The sequence below is a fragment of the Paroedura picta genome, chromosome 13 (assembly GCF_049243985.1).
Source record: "Paroedura picta isolate Pp20150507F chromosome 13, Ppicta_v3.0, whole genome shotgun sequence".
In the NCBI taxonomy this organism is placed as follows: Eukaryota; Metazoa; Chordata; class Lepidosauria; order Squamata; family Gekkonidae; genus Paroedura; species Paroedura picta.
Window position 1 is genome coordinate 18,197,757 of NC_135381.1, and position 19,009 is coordinate 18,216,765.

The 19,009-nt window shown below is 50.1% G+C and overlaps 1 protein-coding gene across 7 annotated transcripts in view; it reads right to left on the reverse strand.

Annotated features, from left to right (window-relative positions):
• Positions 1–9,441, reverse strand: part of LOC143822371 (gamma-aminobutyric acid receptor subunit alpha-3-like) — a 78,258-nt gene extending 68,817 nt beyond the window's left edge. For 5 of the 7 annotated variants that reach the window (XM_077307416.1, XM_077307413.1, XM_077307419.1 and 2 more), the window contains exon 1: positions 8,954–9,223. The gene's annotated coding sequence lies outside the window, so the exon portion shown is untranslated. Of the gene's footprint in view, positions 1–8,010; positions 8,100–8,953; positions 9,224–9,343 lie in introns of those variants that run through there. The other 2 variants (XM_077307414.1, XM_077307415.1) reach the window with 2 other exon arrangements.
• Positions 9,442–19,009: the final 9,568 nt, after the last annotated feature.

Sequence of the window (19,009 nt, forward strand, 5' to 3'; positions counted from 1 at the left end):
ACTACTGAGAGTATGGACATGTCTCCAAACACTAGGTCAGCACCATTGAGGAAGCCTGGATGGAAGCCAGGCCTAGGTCAGAAATGCTGGTTTCCACTTGCATATCACATGACTGCCCCCCTTGATTTCAGCCTGCCTCTTGAGAGATCTCCATGCCTTTTGTGCTGTGGTGAGCCAGCTTGGTGCAGTGGTTATGCGTGCCAACTTCTAACCCGGTGAGCTGTATTTGATTCCCCACCCCTTCAAATCAATTTTGCTATGTATTCCCTGCCATGTAAGAAGATCATAGTCTGGCGAAGGGTGCTTGCACTCGAAAGCTCACGCCTTGAATAAAGGCGCTACTGGACTCTGTTGTTGTTGTTGTTAATTCGATTTCTAGCCTGCCACTCCCAAAATGGCTCGTGGCAGGCCATTTTGATATGACCATATGGTCATAACCCACTTCCCAAAATGGCCGTTGATGGGCCTAGAGGGGATAGGAAGGAGAGGGGCCCCAGGTGGGTATGTATACAGCTATGCTTCCCAACCATATTCTGAACTCCTGGGGTTTCTTGATGCATGAAGAATATCTTAGGGGCTTCTCACCTGTCAAATAGTTGAGAAAGATATGGGTCATGTTCAACATTCTGTCTCCAGAATAGTTCAGAACACTTCCCTGCTAGAAGTAGGACCATTATAGTGGCAGCTCCTAAACTTCCTCCATGAAGAAGTTAGAAAGACTTATTCTAGTTCTAGTAATTCTAGTTCAGCTGATCTGGGTGTTCCAGCAGTTCATTTTTTGTGATTTTCATATCCTACTAGGGGCGAAGCCTGATGCTCCCAGGAATGCACTGGGTGCTAAGACGCAGGCTTGTGCAAACCTTTAGACGCTACCTACCTAGATTTAGGGGCTGCCCTATAATACTCTGATTTAATTGAGAAGGTCGAGGACAGGAAACATCTAATTGGGAGGATGCTTATCTGCACATGCCTTAAGGGAAAAAGATGTCTTTGCAAGAAAAACCTGTACTTTTTGAGCAATCATACAGGAAAACACCCTAGTCTGTTGACTGAAAGGAAGTTTCCAAGAACCCCCTAGCTCATTCTCCGTTTTGTGTCTCAGCCCTAGACATTCAGAGGAACTGATACCACAAGGACGAAGACTGTCTTTAAAACTGCTGTACTGTTGTTTTACATTCCCCCCCCCGCCCACACACATTTCTGCCTTCTTTTTCTCCACCTGCTCTTGCACAGTTAATTTATTGAAGGCACAGTTTATCATGCACTTATAAGAAGGTAATTTGTATCAATTTGGTCATGTCTTGTAACCACAGACTAAAATGACCCAGCAAAAGAAGAGTTCCTTAGCAGCGTTTCTGCGCATTTGGAATTTGCTTTGAGAACCAAGAATACAGCTTCTATACAGGACACCATCAGTTCCTGGGGAAAATGGGCCACTCAGGAAGGAAGGCAATTTTGGAAGAAGTCATGATACCCACAAATACAACAGTCGTATGAACAAGAGAACACATCTTTGCTCCACGATGTGCTGAGACCTTCCCTGTGCTCTTGTGCTCTAAGTCCTGCCTCCTTCACATTCCGCACAAGCCTCAACCTTCCTTCTTATTGTCTCTCCCTTACGGGGTTTAGTCCTTGTCCTTTTTTCCTGTCTAAATGAATTAATAATATGAGAAATCTTCCCTTGGCTTAGCATGAGATTTCACTGTCCAAAGCCTCATACTTGAATGGATTAGGAAAGAGCTCTGAGGACCCGCATCTTTTGGAGTTGTGTTACAAGGCAAAAGATGGATCAAGCCCCAATGCGAGGGTTTAACCATCCTCCATGAGTCCACAGGAAATGAAAATTGAGGGATATGTTTATCTGAAAGGTATCCATTAAGTGAGTTTTGGTTTTGGGTTGATCATCATCAGCAAACCACTGTACGTGCTTTTCCAGTGGCAAAACAGATACCTCCAGGAAGCCAATAAGCAGGATACAAGGCTGAAGCCCTCCTCTCCTGTTCCCCCTCCTCCAAACACAGTATTCAGAGGTAAACTGACAGTGCTTGATAGATCTCTCCTCCATAATTTCGTCTGAATCCCTCTTGGAGCCATCTCCGATGTCCATGCTATTATTTTATTAATAATAAAAGGCTTTTGAAAGCATTCATGGCTCATTACGCGTTGGTTGTTGCTTTCACCCCAAAGTTTGCCTCCTATTTTTCAACACCAGAAGCTCCAGGTTATTAAAAGTTATCTTCTCTGTTTATTTGCAGCATCTAAAATGAAAAAGTTTAGTTTTCCTTGCTTGGAGGAAAGAAAGAAGGAGGGAGGGTTTTTTTTTTAAACAGGAGGGAGATATGAAAGAAACAAATGGGATAGTTCCTTTTCTGTTGATCATGGAAGATTTGTGGAGCTTTGGCAGGAATCTGGGTTTTGCTTTGTTTTTATGGCAGAAAATAATCACAGCCATTGTCACCATTCCTCATGCCAAGTGGCTGTCCAAGGAAAGGCAGATCCAGGCTAGAGTAGGTGTGGCTACACCTTTCTGTGTTTTATGTCCTGAAATCTTAACCACAATTGTTCTAAGCTAGGATTGAAGGCAAGAGAAGATGCCCCTTGTAAGTACAACTCTCTGTACCAAGAGCTCTGGTTAATACCAGCATTACTCCATGTGCTTTAATGCACAAATACACAAATAGATACATTAAAATAACACACCCAGACCTATCCAATATCACCACCAACAGCACTACATCTATCAGAAACTAATAAAAGCCGAGAAAAACAGCAGCGCTATTACAATTGCTTAAAACCCAGCAGATTCCATATCAGGTAAGCCAATAAAGGGAGAGCATTCCAATCACAATGCAATACAGTAATCTAGCTGTGATATGATCCATATTTGGGAAATTAGGGCAGGTCATGATATTCAAAGTGCAATCTATGCCAATACAGGTACTCAGTACAGATTTTGCTCATGGGGGAAAGATGCATAGAAATCCTAGTTTATGTCTCCTTTCCCTGCAATAGGTAGGCAAGCAGCTATGACTCAGTGGAAGAGCATCTGCTTGGCAGGTTCAGGTTCAGTCCCCAGCATCTCCAGTTAAAAGGACCAAGCAGTTGGTGATGTGAAAGACCCTCCCCATAGGAGACTCTGGCCAGCTACTGCCAATCTGAGTAGATGAGAACAGACCTTGATGGACTAATGGTCTGATTCAGTATAATCAGACTTCAGCACCTTCATGAATGTTCATGTAGGCAACATTAGTCCAACTCCCTGCAGGGCACAAGGGAATCCTTTACACCTACTAACTTGCAGGCTGGCAGAGCTGGGAGTAAATAGAGACAGATAACCAAGTCTTGTTTCCTTCCGACATGGTCTTAGGTACACTTGTCTGACATGCAGACCGTCAGAGGAGGTAAAGGGGGAGACTAAAGGTTGAGACTCAGCAATGGAAATACACCAGCCTAGGCAAGATGCAGAAAATCAGTGACGAGGAACTCTCTCTCTAGGCAAAAGAGAATTGCTGATTCAGGATCAGAGATCTCTCTGAGTCCGTCATTCTGGGTGAAAACATTAAGCAGCTGTATCTTTGTTGTCAATACAAATCATCCCTGGTTGCTGTTAGCCCAGTTAAAAGAGAAAAGACAAGTGCATGTAGTTTTCAAAAAGGGATGGAGGTTCTGTTTTGAAACAGAAATGGACTATGCCAGTCACAGAAGCTAAACCCTGCCACACCCACCTCCTCAATTCTTTATCTGATGCTTTCAGCATTTCCCCCTTAGCTTTCAGCTAAGGAGAAAAATGCTGAACACGCCTGAGTGTAGTTAGTGGTTAAGAGTGGCAGCCTCTAAAATGGAGCACAGGGTTCAACTCCCCACTCCTCCCCATGCAGAGAGCTGGGTGACCTTAGGCTAGTCACAGTTCTCTCAGAGCTCTCTCAGCCTCACCTAGCTCATCAGGTGTCTGATGTGGGGAGAGGAAGGGAAGGTGATTGTAAGACACTTTGGGACTCCTTCATGTAGTAAAAAAAAATAAGGTACAAAAAACCTTCAGCAACCAGGAAGATATGAAAAGAAGGTGCAGGGTTCTTCTCCTTTCACATGTGTTCAGGGGAGGACTGGGATGTCCATATAGCCTTGGTGCAAGTTGAGCCCAGTGTCTCCTGTGGTGCCGGCAGAGAGGCAGGGGCTTGGCCATGGGCTGTAGCAATGCTGACACAGGTGTAAGCTCACCAAAGGGGTCCCCACTTGCCTCTGCTGGCTCCCAGGTGCCAGGGCTCTTCCCAGCAACAGCCCTCTGGGAAATAAAGGGAAAGTCCTGCCTTGCCAGGGGTCCCCAGTTTTGTTTATAAACATCCCTTCATCCTCCCCCAGACACATATTCAAAGGTCCACAGGAAAAGGGGAAAGCTCATTCCTGTGCAAATTCATGGCTACCTGTATCCATTGGATAATTTTGATCATCTATATATCCATTGCAAGAATTTTAATAGCCTGTGGAATGGGGTTTTTTTCTGCCTGGGGTATATAATTCTTATTAGTAGGTAGGGGAGTCCTGGACATACTTTTAGATTGGTTTTCTAATGCAACTCATTTACTTTCCACTTTTAGAAAATCTCAGGTTTTGCACACTCCTAATGATGACACAAGACACAAGAAATACAAGAGGCTAGCGGATCTCCTCTCTGCATGCTCTGGCATAATCCTGACCTCTAACTTGCTGAATGTTTTGGTTGATGCTGCTGAGGACAGAGCCAGTTTCTCTCTGTGCCTTGTGTTTAACCTCAGTCACTCCCCTTGGAGTAATATCTGTGTTCAGCTTGGGGCCCATCAATGGTATGGGAACCTGTCCAGCTTTTTGTTCTCATTCTCACAGATTTTTTTTTGCTTTGTTTCGGCCTTTGGCCAAACCAGAGCAAGCCAGAGCCAGACACTGCAGAAGCCAGAAGGAGCATCAGTGTGCCCTCCCAGTCTTGGAAATTTGCCCACAGATTTGAGAGGTGGCTGATGACTGAGCAGTCCTTGCTTTCCCCTTGCTTGGCCTCAGACAACCCAGTATATGCTCCATGCTCACAAGAACTCAAGAGCACCCAGAAGTCACTGACACATCTCACTTTCTGAATTAAAGTCACCCAAGAACAAAACAAAGAAAGTGGTCAGAAAGTGGTCAGCCTTCTTTCACCTTGTGTCCAGCTCAGAGGAGGTTCTTTAGAAGCCATAGTCTGAAATCTCAGTACACCACTCAAAAAATTGGTCCTACACACATACAATCTAGGGCAGGGGTAGTCAACCTGTGGTCCTCCAGATATTCATGGACTACAATTCCCATGAGCCCCTGCCAGCATTCCCACAGGTTGACTACCCCTGATCTAGGGCATGTGACCTCAAACAGCCAAGGATGTTTTTGAGCAATATTGAAGTCCAATTGCATTTTAAAGAGTAACAAGATATAAACTTTTGAGTGTCAACACTTTCTTTGTCAGGAATCTGAAGAAGTGAGCATTGACTTGAAAGCTTCTACCCTGGAAACCTTGTTGGGCTTTAAGGTGCTACCAGACTCAACTATTGCCCTTGAACTGAAGACAAGCATGGTGACCTACCTGAAACAATGGCACCTGGGACTCAAAAGGGGGATATTTCTGAAGTGGTTTAGCCCCAAATGTCATTTTCATCAACCTAAACTAAGCAAAACCAGTGTGCTTTTCTGCCAAAAGTGCAGTTGATGGTTTCCAACCAAGTCACTGGACTTCTTGGGTGGCCAAATACTCCATCTCAGCTTTACAACTTCAGGCAAACAACTCTGATGCACCACCAGCCCATTCATCATGATACTGCAGACCAAACAGTTACCAGAAAGTCTCCTGGGAGTTATTGTGGACATGACTTGCTGTGCCCCCAGAGGGGTGGTATTCATCCCCTTACTCCTATGCCTCCAGTTCTATGTTCCCCAGGGAAGAGTTTGAGTGGCAAGAAGATCATGTCTTGGATGAGTTTGTGACTGAAACAGCCGAATGGACCAGTTAACAAGGACTAAAATCAGGCAAAGCCCCACTCTGTACACACAGAGAGAGACAAAGAAGGATCCTGACTATACTCCAAGGGCTGGGCAGCTGACCTCTCCCTGGTGCTTCCGGATAAGAGGGAGAAGGTGACAGATAGATCCCATTCACTTGAACCAGGCTTCCTAACCTGCTTTCAGGGCAATGTCTCCTTCAAACGTCCCCCATCTGCCTGCAGAAATATTCTTCTTCTTCTCAACAGGTAGACCCTAGATGTGTCCCAGCAACATCTGTTAATACCCAAGATAAAGAAAGGCAAAATCCCCGAGGGAGGTAGCAGCTCAAGACGGGGGCGTACTCAACAGCTGGCTTATTTACTACACTGTCTCTGTCTGTGTGTATAATTACACTGGGATCCGGTCTGTACATTGAGCTACTCGTTGTAAACATTTGGCAGGAATACACCCACAGAGAGAATGGGATGAGGTTGCTTTTTTTTTCTTTTTCCTGGAGACACAGCAAAACTAAGGGGGAGGAGAAAACGGAAGGGAATCGCTGCTGGTGGTGGGGAGCAAGCGAGAGAATGGCTGAGGTAGGAAAAAAGCAGTGTGTGCTGGAGAAATGCTTGAGCCGGAAGGTCATGGACAAAAGAGAGCAGACCCTTTATTCTCTTTCAGGGTTTTTGTGATGGATCGTGTTTTGTTTTTTGTAAAGGGAGGACCCAATAGGGCTCAAGGGGGGAGGTAAACAGAGGCAGAGAGAGAGGATCGCTCCAGGGGAGAAGGCATCAGCAGAAAGAAAGCAGAGATTGCCGAATGCAGCAAGAGCCGCCAGCATGGAGATGTGGAGCATGCTGGCTCCTCTCCGGCAGCCAAGAGACAGACCCTGGGCGAGGAGGAAGGCAGGCGGACACCTGCCTAGGAGACCCGAAGGTGGGACACCTGCTTTGTGCCTTCCACAGCTTTAAGTAAGGAGGAAGTCTCTGCAACCCTCTGGATGGGGAGGGGAGAGGCTCAGTTCGAGAGGGAGAGTGACACACCAGGAATGGTGCCATACACAGGACACTTGGCAGAGTCCTTCCGCGGAGAGGACAGGGGAAGGTACTTTGCAGAGAGCAAAGGCTGTAAGCCACACACACATACACACACACACACACAAACACACCTCCTCTCCCAACTGCAGGACTAAATTTTATTCCCAGTGGCTGGCTTCCCTGGCCACCAGATCTCTCCCTCCCCCGTTCCTTTGCTTCCTCCCCTCTCTTTTGTTTCTCAAACAGGTCCTTTCTTTGTGGTGTGAACATGGCCACTTCTAAGCCGGCTCACTCCCGCGAGGGGGGGGGGAGGGTGCAGATGTCTGGCTTGCTCGAGCACCCATCGGGAAGGCTCCCATTCTCCAAAGGCTGCCGAGGGACACCGACCCTGTGCTCGCCTCTCCCTCGGCTTCAGCTTCTTCCCTGGCCGGCCTTGGGCGCTGTCCATGGTGGAAAGCCGGGGAGGGGAGGGGACGAGGGCCTGGCTGGGAGCGGCAGCTTCTGCGGCCAGTGGGAGACTCCGCCGCTGCCCGGAGCCACGCCGCCAGAGAGCCCCGAGGGTGGCCGGTCCGTGCCCAGAACAGGGGCGAGGGGGGCGCAGTCCTTCCCCTGCTGGAACCTTCTCCGGCGGCAGGATGGGTGTGGAGAGAGCGGCCCCGGGCGGGCACCAGGGCCAGGGAGCCGGCGGGAGCGTGCGGGGGGCTGTTGCTTCGCCAAGGCTCAGCTGTATCAGGACGGCCTGGGGGGCGGTCTCCACGGCCAGCCCTGTGGCCCCCTCCTTCGGCAGATCAAGCACGCCTGAGCGGAGAAGGGGGCGCTCCCCACCCGTCTCCCAGCCCCGCTTCCTTGTCTGCCCCCTTTCCACACACACCGGGGGAGGGGGACTGGGGGGGGGCTCCTGCAGGGTCTCCGGCGTCTCACAAGCACGACTCTGGTTCTCTCCCCCCCCCCGCCCAAGCACACAGACACACGCACAGCCCTGCTGGAGGCTCACAGGTGTGTCGACAGACAGAAGCACGATGCTGGAGGGGGGCATTGACCAAACCAGGCCCCCCGCGCAGGCCCCTCTGGAGCCCCCCGAGCTCTCGCCTGTTTGCAGGAGGGGCCGCTGGAAAATGCCACCGCGGCGGCGACCACTGGGCTGGGAGGCGCCATATCCGCTAGCCCCCCACGTCAGCCCGTCGCCTGCTTGCTCTGTGCAGCGCGGCGCTTGCGGGAGGAGGGGGGGGAGAGGAAACCCCGGGCGGGGGGAAGGACGGCGAGACCGGCCCGCCCCCCCCCCCCCCGCCGCCGTGGCTGCTGCAACAAATGGATCATCGCAGGCACCCAAAGGTGCTGGGCGGGGCGGGGCGAAGACGCCACGAGGGTCCCTGCCGGGGTGCATAAAGCGCGTCTCTATCCGTTCAACCCCCCCCCCCGGCGCCCTCTGGAGCCCGGGACGCCCAAGCGAGCGCTGCCGCGTCCATCGCCCGGGAGGACGACGGCAGCGAGAAGCTCCAGGCTCCCGAGAGCCGTGCCCGGCAAGGACAGCCCCCCCCCCGTGTCCCTGGGCCTGCCCAGGACCCCCGAGCCACGCCCGGCCCTCCGTCGAGGGAGAAGCAGATCCGCGTGCCCCGAGCCTGCCCGCGCCCCTCGCTCCCCGGCCCTTTCCCACGAGTCCCTTCAGGCACCGGCGAACTTTCCCGGGCACTCGCGCTGCGCCGGGCGGCGGGGACGGGGAGCGCGCGGGGGAAGCCTGGGCCTGGGCGGCGGGGGTCTCTGCATCGGGTGGGAGGGGGGCCCGCGTGGGCGGCAGCGCCAGACAGCCCGGAAGCCCCCCCCCTCCAACCCCGGGAAGGCGCCTCCCGTTCCCCGGCGCTGGCCGGCTGGGAGGCAGCCTCGGTCCGCAGCGAGATCCCCGGCCTCCCCTCCCCGCGCCGCCACCGCGCCTGGCTCACCTCCTGCAGAGCCGCGGCGAGGAGAGAGCGGCGAGGGGGGAGCTGAGCCGCCAGACAGGCTGCCGGTCGCCCGCCGCTCGCCTAGCGGGAGGGGCTTCCTCGCGGGCTCGCCGCCGCTCCCCGGGGCCCGATCCCCAGAGCGCCTTCCCCCTGCGCGGCCGCTCTGCCTCTCCGTCTGCGCGGCGCTGGTGAGCCGGAGGTCTGCTTGCGCCCTTCGCCTTGCCCAGACTGCCGGTGGGGAGACGAGGCAACGCGAGGCAGCCGCCTCCCTCCCCCTCCCCCTCCGCCTCCCCCCCTCCCTCCCTCCCTCCGCGTTCGGGAGGAGGGTTTAGCCAGCCTGCCCCCCCCCCCCAGAAGAGACGGGGCGCGCATCGATGGGGCACCTTCTACCTGCCAGCAGCAAAGCCCGTGGGGTATGGCCAAAGGTGGGCAGCGAGGCAGGCGGGAGCTGTCCAGAGTCCTGAGCCGGCAGGCAGGGGGCTGTGCGCCAGCGACCTGTTGGAATGACGTCCATCACCATGCCCAGATTTCGACCTGTTGAGCGGTTGACTCTTCAGAGCCAGGCAGATCCCTCCCCCCCCACACACACACACACATACACAGAAGTGACCATTCCCAATAGACAATAGACAAGGTGCCACTCTGGACCTTGGGCATAAAAGGCGTGGCTGGCAACGCCTGGCAAACTGAACAGAAATGGAAAGAGAAATGCAGAACAGCTGGGAGCGCCAGGCTGCTCTTGGCCACATGCCTTCCAGGGAGGCCAGAAGCTGGTTCCAAGAGGCAGATAATGAACTCAGGAACCCACAAGAGCAATCAAATAGCTATGGAGCCAGTGCAAATGCAAGGGCACCCTCAGAGAGAGGAAACGGGGCCTGAAACTCACAACTGACAAATAATCAAAATGCAACTTCAGCATCACTTCATTTTAAAACTCCTCTGCAAAAAGAAATTTTTTTGAAGCTCCAGTTTTCCAGCATCATGCAGGAGATGATGTGAAGACCTGAGCATTCAGGACTTTCACAACATCACTGCAAGTTCTGGGCACAAGCTGCCTGGACTGCAGGTAAAGGTAAAGGTATCCCCTGTGCAAGCACCGGGTCATCTCTGACCCTTGGGGTGACACCCTCTAGCGTTTTCATGGCAGACTCAATGCTGGGTGGTTTGCCAGGGCCTTCCCCAAACTGCAGGAGCGGTGCTCAAAATCAGAAACCAGCCAACTGGGCGTTAGTTACTGGGATGCTCTTGGGTGTCAACATTTCTGCGAGGAAAAGCTGCAGCCATCCACCAAGTGGAATTACTGGGGCAGTGGAAGTGTGGGAGGCCAGCTATGCACAAGCAAGAGAAGCTAAGAATTTGCACCAGAGAGCTGGAATGTGTAGATGAGCCTCATCTAGATTTAATAGCCAGAAGAAATTGTTGTGTTTAGAGGTGTGACATTCACTACTGACGTTTACAAGAGGCTGAGACTGCCTGGAATAGAAACTCCAATCAACTACAGGAGAATGGCTCTATGGTGGCAGATGCAGGGGCAGGGCAAGGGCAAGGGTCAAGCTTTCCCTGAAGTCTGAAGAATGATGCTATGGTGGCTGAGTCTGAGTTGACAATCCCTTAGAGGCAGAAGAGCCATGGATGCCAGCTGTGCTGTACAGAAGTTCCTACGACATGGTCCCCCTGGGGCCACCGCACTCCACAAGAAACACAGCGAGGCTTTGTGGCATGGACCGCAACAGGCATTGTCTCCCTTTCATTCTACAGGGATGTGCCTGAAGGGTTTTTCTTGCTTCCTCCTTTGCTAATTACACCCAGCTGTCAAGAAGCAAGAGAAACTGGGGGAGGGAGTTGGCAATGGTCTTCTTGGCTGGATTCTGTTTCCTTACAGAGAATGCCAAGAGCAGGGGTAGTCAAGCTGCGGCCCTCCAGATGTCCATGGACTACAATTCCCATGAGCCCCTGCCAGCATTCGCTGGCAGGGGCTCATGGGAACTGTAGTCCATGGACATCTGGAGGGCCGCCGTTTGACTACCCCTGGCCAAGAGTCTCCACTGTCCTTTGCTCAAAGGTGCACTTTGTGGAGGAAAACAAATTGAACAACCCACCCCACATACTAGATAAGCTTTCTTAGGTAGGTTCCTTCAAAATAAAAAGCAACATCCAGCATCTTCCTGCACCACTGCAGGGCAGAAACGTGTGTGTCTAAACATCTCAAGGACATTTAAAAAATGTTAATTGCTAAGATTCTTCTTTATACTCTGCTAATGGTAGTTGGTCAAAATGAAGGGTTGAACAGCTAGCTGTCTCCCAAACTTGCTGTTTGTCTGTGTGCAGAAGAGTCCCCATTTTAATCTGGGTGCAGAAACATGCTACTCCCCCCCCCCCGTGAGTTGCACTATTCAGGACCAGGTTTCCTACATTCCACAGAATCAATACAATCGTAACATAACTGGAAGCTCCCAAGCCAGTTTGGTGTAGTGGTTAGGAGTGTGGACTTCTAATCTGGCATGCCAGGTTCGGTTCTGCACTCCCCCACATGCAGCCAGCTGGGTGACCTTGGGCTCGCCACGGCACTGATAAAACTGTTCTGACCAAGCAGTGATATCAGGGTTCTCTTAGCCTCACCCACCTCACAGGGTGTCTGTTGTGGGGAGAGGAATGGGAAGGTGACTGTAAGCCGCTTTGAGCCTCCTTTGGGTAGGGAAAAGCAGCATATAAGAACCAACTCTTCTTCTTCTTCTTCTTCAATCATGTATGGGCTCAGAATGGGTCAGTATCTCTCCTGCTGCCTATATTGCCCTTCCTCGGTGTTAACTGGTGGCCACCAGAATTTTCTGCTCTCTTTGGCTCTCAACAACCCTTGCAAAAAGAATCAGCTAGGGGATGGGAACTGTCAACTGGCTACGTTTGCTTCTTTGACTTTGCTCTCTTCAGGTTTCCCCAGAGTCCTGATTGGTCTGTTCCCGCCCCCCAGCCCTATCCAGGTATGCCACCAGATCTCTGGCTACCTCCCCCTCCCCCATTGCCTGTTCCAGACTTTGGAAAACCGGGCAGGCAGGTAGAGGGGGGAAAGAACTATTGTGGCAGAGCCTTTTGAGTGACTGGCTAAGACCCTCACTTGATGGATCAGTCCCAGTGGCAGAACCCACCAGCCCTTGTGACTTCACTAAACTCTACTAGGCTTAAGTTCAAGGGCTCAGAACAGGCCTTGGTTCTTCTCAGTTGGACAATGCCAAAGCACAGAAGGCAGTGGCTCATTTTGTCATCAGAATGACCTTGAAAGTTGCATGAGAAGGATCTGTGCACTTCATGGCTGAATGTTCATTTGGACCTCAGTTTTGGCCCTAAAACGTTCAAGCAAAGGTTTGTGTGCACTCGGTATCTGAATTAGCAAGCTCGGGACTTGAACTCTTACTTTTGTAACACAGCAGAGCAACAAATTGTCAAATACCACGCATCCACTAATGCCCTTGTCTTTGCCCTTGCCTGTGGTCCTCAGGGCTTTTTCCATGGTGACCCAACAATGAGAGCAGTGGAGAGGCCAGCTTTAGTCCTGTCCTGTGGGGGCCTCAGTTAAAAAGTGTGGCCTCATTTGACGCAGCAGGAGATTCTTGCCTTTCTGTCACTGGCACCTTTTCAAACAAACAGGTCCCAGATATGGCACTCCATGTGAACTTGTTTTCACTCATTTTTCTTAATTAAGCAGCACTGCAAAACTAATTAACACATCATTTTAAAAATAACTTGTCAGAATATTCACACTGATGCATTGAAAAAAAATTGGGTCATAAGAAGCCTGGACTTTGGTAGAACATAATAGACATCTTTAAGTCTTGTCTCCCACAAAGCAGGTAGGCTTGAAAGGCAGGCTCAGATGTCCTGGGCATTGCCACCCTCAGGCATTGCCACTCCTATGGAATTCTGTGGTGGGGGGCAACATCTCCTCTGTGATGCCAAGATGTCCATGGAAGGAGGAGGAGGAGGAGGAGGAGGAGGAGGAGGAGGAGGAGGAGGAGGAGGAGGAGGAAGAAGAAGAAGAAGAAGAAGAAGAAGAAGAAGAAGAAGAAGAAGAAGAAGAAGAAGAAGAAGAAGAAGAAGAAGAAGAAGAAGAGCTGGCTTTTTACTACCTGAAGGCATCTCTCCCTACAACTGACACCTTGTGAGATACATGGGACCCTCTCCCCTCCCTCGAATCAACCAAGTAATATCTTTATTAGAAGCAACACAATGAGACATAACAGTATGCAAACTTTTGGGTCCATGGGAATTCTTCATCCAGCCAGATGTTACAAAATATAAAAAGAGTGAAAAAGCAAATTCTTCAGTTCAGGCTGCTGCAGGCCATGGGGAATTTTCTGACAGGCAAAGAAGATTCAGGTTTCAGGCTGCTGCAGACCATGAACCATAAAAGCAAGAGATAAGAAAACAAACTCCATAACAACACCCCCTCAAGTCTCTAATCTCTCCCTTAAACAAGACTTAAGTCTCTTTTTCAAAGGAGGAGTAGAAATTATATGAAAGCAAAGTGAATCCATGGCTTCCCTACACTTTCTACTGTCAGAGATTTTTATCTTTTTCTTTCAGCTTTTCTTTGTCCCATCAGGAGGCCTTGGTCAAGACTGAACCATTTATCTGTTTGTGTACATAGCACAGGCTGAATGCTCATGACAAGAGTAACCTTCTGTTTGGTTCAGGACCTGTTGCCTAGTTTCTTGGCCTACCACCTGTTCATAGAATCATAGAGTAGGAAGGGATCTCCAAGGTCATCTAGTCCAACCCACTGCAGAATCCAAGAAATTCACACCTATCTGCCCGCCCACAGTGACCCCAATTCCATGCCCAGATGATGCCCACCCCAAAAACAGTATCCCAGGCCAGACTGGCCTGGAGGATATTGGCCTCCCACCTCCAAAGTGATGATCGGCATTTCCCTGGGCATACATGGAAGGGTTACAAGAACCAATAGGCTGATTCTCTCCATTTTTCAGGTCCACCCTGCCCGGTTCCTTCACCCAAGTTGCATATTCATGTAGAGGAAACATTAATGGCCACTGAGTTAAGGTAGCCAACAGTTTCTGTGATTGTGTCTGCAGTTTGTTCAGTCACCACAGTTAAAGTGACATTACCTCCATGCCAATGCATGTCAGAGCCAGCATAGAGCAGTGGCTAGATTTTTGGACTAGGATCCAGGAGAACTATGCTCAGACCCACATTCTGCCATTTGAGCTTCTTTGGGAACCTTGGGTGAGCAACATTCTTGCTCAGTCTAATCTACCTCAAAGGGTCGCTGTGAGGATAGCATGGATGAGGTGAGGACAATGTAAGCATGAATGGGTTTAGAATGGGAGGGGGGACTGGGATATAAATATTTAAATAAATATATTCTAGTTCTCTTTAGACCTTCTTGTTTACCCGTCCACAGACCCTTATGGAGGAATAGGGCAGACTGAGCTGGTTGATGTTCATTTTAATGGTTATGCACCGCTTTCTCCATCGTTTTTGTTGAATTTGGGTCTTTTGGCTGAAGTAACCACTAAAGGAAGAGGACGTTGTGAAGCCAACTAAAACCAGAGCTCCACATTCTGCCTGGTAGCCATCGTCCATTACGGCAAAGGCCATCTGACCTTGGTCTCGCCTCCTACCTGTATCTGAGGAAATTTCAAGAACAGCCTGGGTGTGATGCACTAAAACAGGGGCAGGGGAAACCCACCAATCATTCAAAGAGGTCATTTTTTTCACCCCAGCAAGTAGAGAAAATCATTCAGCCAATAAAGAAGCCAATGACTTTTGGCACCCAGGTGTTTTATGGTGACACTTTTAATAAAGATACAGTGGCAGAGGCTGCCTCTTTAAAAAGTCAGCAGGAGGCTGGGAGGAGCAGAAACCAGTGGCCACTTTCGAATAGAACTCTTGGTAAGTGGGAAGGCCCTTCTCTGGTCAGGAAAGCAGAAAGAGAAGAAGAAGAGTTGGTTCTTATATGCCGCTTTTCCCTACCCGAAGGAGGCTCAAAGCGGCTTACAGTCGCCTTCCCATTCCTCTCCCCACAACAGACACCCTGTGGGGTGGGTGAGGCTGAGAGAGCCCTGATATCACGGCCCGGTCAGAACAGCTTTATCAGTGCCGTGGCGAGCCCAAGGTCACCCAGCTGGTTGCATGTGGGGGAGCGCAGAATCGAACCCGGCATGCCAGATTAGAAGTCCGCACTCCTAACCACTACACCAAACTGGCTCTCCTAACCACTACACCAAACAAGAGAGCTTGTTCCAAGACCAATGAGTCTCATTCTTTTATCTCAGCACACCCACCAGGGTCATGTAGCTTTTAGGGAAGGGCCACAAGAAAGAAAGAAAAACGAGGGGAGGAAGGGGTGGGAGCTTGGGTGGAAGGGTCAGGTGGATGGAGGACGGGGGAGATTCCCAACAGGAACTTGCTGAGGCCTGACCTGGGTCTCTCCTTGAGATTTCCCCGTTGGATTCCAAGTCTCTCTGTGCTTGCCGTGAAGGCCCTGGAAGGCTTTGCCTCCCTGTGGCTACAGACATGCCAAGTGAGACCTCTGGTTCATGGGGAATGGTGTTCCCCACCTCAAACCTGCCTCAGCTCAGACCTTGCGTCCCCCTTCCACCTTCACACACACACACACACACACACACACAGAGCGCTGTGATTCTGTTTTGCTTCCGTATCAGGGGATGCATTGTCAAAGCCAGCTGCTGCCTAGGGCTTCATTAGCCAGTCTCCATGGCAACGTATCTGCGGCTTAACTCCAAGAGACCCTCGTCTCTCTGTGGCTAGAAGTCAGCTGCCTGACTTTGGCCCATCCAGGATGCTTCAAGGTCTACGCCCAGTGAGAGAGCATGTGCTCCGGGTTAATGAGTCTGCCAGAGTTAGCACACCCTGCTGCCACACAATCAAGGCTGCGGATCAGAACCTGGCTTTGCCTATCAGCATGCACCGAAGACCAGGGGGAAGGGAGATTCTCCCTAGGTGTGCCTCCAAACTCCCCCAGTTGTAACTCTGACCAGGCAATCAAAGAAGGTTAGGAGATCTCACAAGAACCTCACTTGTCCAAAGCCCTTTCAAAGGCTCTGTGATGTGCGGGCATGCAAGGACAGAACCATTTCCTGCCTCCTGGTCATGTTAACGGTATCTCAGTTCTGTTGTTCTTACAGGAACCAACAGTATATTCAGCTCCTCCTCTCTGGTGAAATATTTACTGTTCGGTCTTGCAATTAGCATTGGTGCTCTAAGACAGGGGTAGTCAACCTGTGGTCCTCCAGATGTCCATGGACTACAATTCCCATGAGCCCCTGCCAGCAAATGCTGGCAGGGGCTCATGGGAATTGTAGTCCATGGACATTTGGAGGACCACAGGTTGACTATCCCTGCTCTAAGAGACTGAAGTGGCAGCCAGACCAACAGTGGGAGGGTCTGCAGGGGAGGAGGCGGCCTTGATCAATTCCTTTCCTCCTCACACTTTCCACCCACTGCAGTCTCCCCTTCTCTCACCTCCACCCTGTGCAGTTGTGCACCATTCTTGCTGCTGGTCTCACTGACTTCAGTTGGATGGGACTGATGGGAATCCATTTTAAACAGTAAATGGATTTCATTGATTCTAAATTTACTGTCAAAGAAGTTCATGCCAAGCTACTGTGGAAACAATCCATCCTAATACTGGGTAGCAGAAGAGTCAGGCTCTGTCTTCGCCAGGAATAAAACCTTTCTTGCAGGTTTTTTGCAACAGAGTGAACAACACCGCACCCTTCCACCTCACTTCCCCTGGGCTGCCTCTCCTGGGGACCTCCTCTGCTTCCTTGTCGCCAAGGCACCTCCAAACCATCCTTGAAAGTGAGGAGGGCCAACTGAGTGGTCTACTTTTATAATCTTACAGTTACAGGGTTCGAAAGCATCCATGTAAAATAGTTTCATGTGCACTCTAAGAACAAAGGTTCAAAGGTACCATCTTCTGCTTGGAATGAAACACATTGAGATGGTTGGATACTTAGAGTTCCACCCAAATCTTCTGTCTTGTCTCCAGAAGTCAGTGGCAGCAGTCACAGTTTGTTTAAGGAGATGTCTATACTTTGAGTGATGAACGATATGTGATAAGTATCTCATTCAGTAGAGTTCCCTGGAAATCTTCTCATGCTGTCATTTAGGAAATATATTCTGATGTTCATTGTGCTTTAGCTGGGTGCATAACATCCTGAGTCAGCCCACTGCTCTGTCTAGGTCAGTCTTGTCTATTCTGATTGACAGATATCGTCCAGGGCATTAGAGGACTTTCACTTTACCTGCTACTTGACCCCTTTAACTAAAACTGCAAAGCAGGTGCTCTGTCTCAGAACAAAGCAGGATCCTTCACCAGAAGGAAAATGTTCTTGGAGATTCTATAGCGCAGTAGTGCCAGGGTTGCCCCTGAGTACTAGAGATTGGTGTTCGGATTGAATTCTGAATATTCTGTTTTGAGAAGGATTTTCAGATGAGCGACTGCCCCTTCCTAAATTGTTTTGGGTCATCCTTCAAAAGCTTCTCGGATATTGAAAAGGGGCCAAGTTCCTCTTCTGTTTCCTTTTTTCTCTAAGTCAAACGTACTAAGCAACATCTTCTGACAAGCTGCCTATGTGATGTATCCCAAATTCTTTATCATCTCCAGTTTCTTTCTTAAAATCTTAGGATGATCTCTCTCCTGTGGGAGTCTGGATCCTGTTGTCCAGGTCTGAAGTCAAGGTCTGCTTTCCTTCACCCAGGAGATGGCTCCCCACCCCCCATGGAGCAGCTAAGCAACAAGAACATTAAAGAATGGCATGGGGCAGGGGTAGTCAAACTGCGGCCCTCCAGATGTCCATGGACTACAATTCCCATGAGCCCGTGCTCTGAGCCTACATGGGAATTGTAGTCCATGGACATCTGGAGGGCCGCAGTTTGACTACCGCTGGCATGGAGGAAGAAGGAGAACCCTTGAGGACAGGTGCTCATCAGACACCCAGGGAATCTCCTAATGTATCAATGCACAAAAGTATTTAGCATCCTGGAGAGGCAAAAGATGCAGGAAATCAGAGGAAGCTCCAGCTGCCGTGGAGGGTCCCTCTGGGGTTTTCAGGATATGTCTGACTGAAGTGAAAATCAATATGAGATTGGCATTAACGCTTCCAGAGGCAGATAGACAGAAGAGAGCCTTTTCTGCTCAAGCCAACTTCTCTGCCCAGCAGGCAACATCTAGGGATTGGTCAGTAAGAGTTTATTAGAGCAGGGATTTAACACATACACAAATGTATCAAGATACAATTTTAAACTCGGTTCACATCTCGTGCTCATGCCTTGGGTTGACCTGAAAATGAAAATGTTGGGGGAGGAAATTATACAACCGGCTTTAATGCCTGTCTGACCTTAAAGTCCAGTTGTGGTTACCATTGAGGAATGCTTTGGACGTTCTCGCACTACAGGGCCCAGCAGATCTTGCAAAGGAGCAATTCAAAATAGCAAAGAAAGGAAACAGAGGCTGAATCAGCATTCCGTTCCTGGAGGTTTTAGTGATCTTTCCACCTGTCAGAGGAACCCTGAGGACAGACTGTGGATCAATGCTTACTGCCTATATCTATATCTACATGTTCATATGGAAGAGAGGGATGATGAGTAGAGCAATGTTAGACAACCCCAGGAGAGCTAATCATGCCAAGATAATAGATTTTGCCCATGCACCATTCAGCACCTCCAAGAATGAGGCTAAAGGCATTTCCCTAAAAAGAGAAATGGTTTGGTTGGTGAAAATACCCACTCAAAACAGAGCAATGCCTTGGCTACACTCTCGGGCACAGTACTGGGCAAACAAATGTATAGGTAAGGGTTTAGAACATGCACCTCTGCCCCTTTTACATGATATGAAAAACTCTCCAGGGTTGTCCTGAGCTTTCATGCGTGGGAAGGAGGATTCGGCTGTAAGTGTGGATCTTTTCCAGGCCCAGTATAATGGAAGCAATTATTCCCCAAGGGTGCAAAGGAACTCTCTGACTACTAGCTCTCCTTCTTTACATCCCAACTATCAATGGCACTCCATTAGTTGTT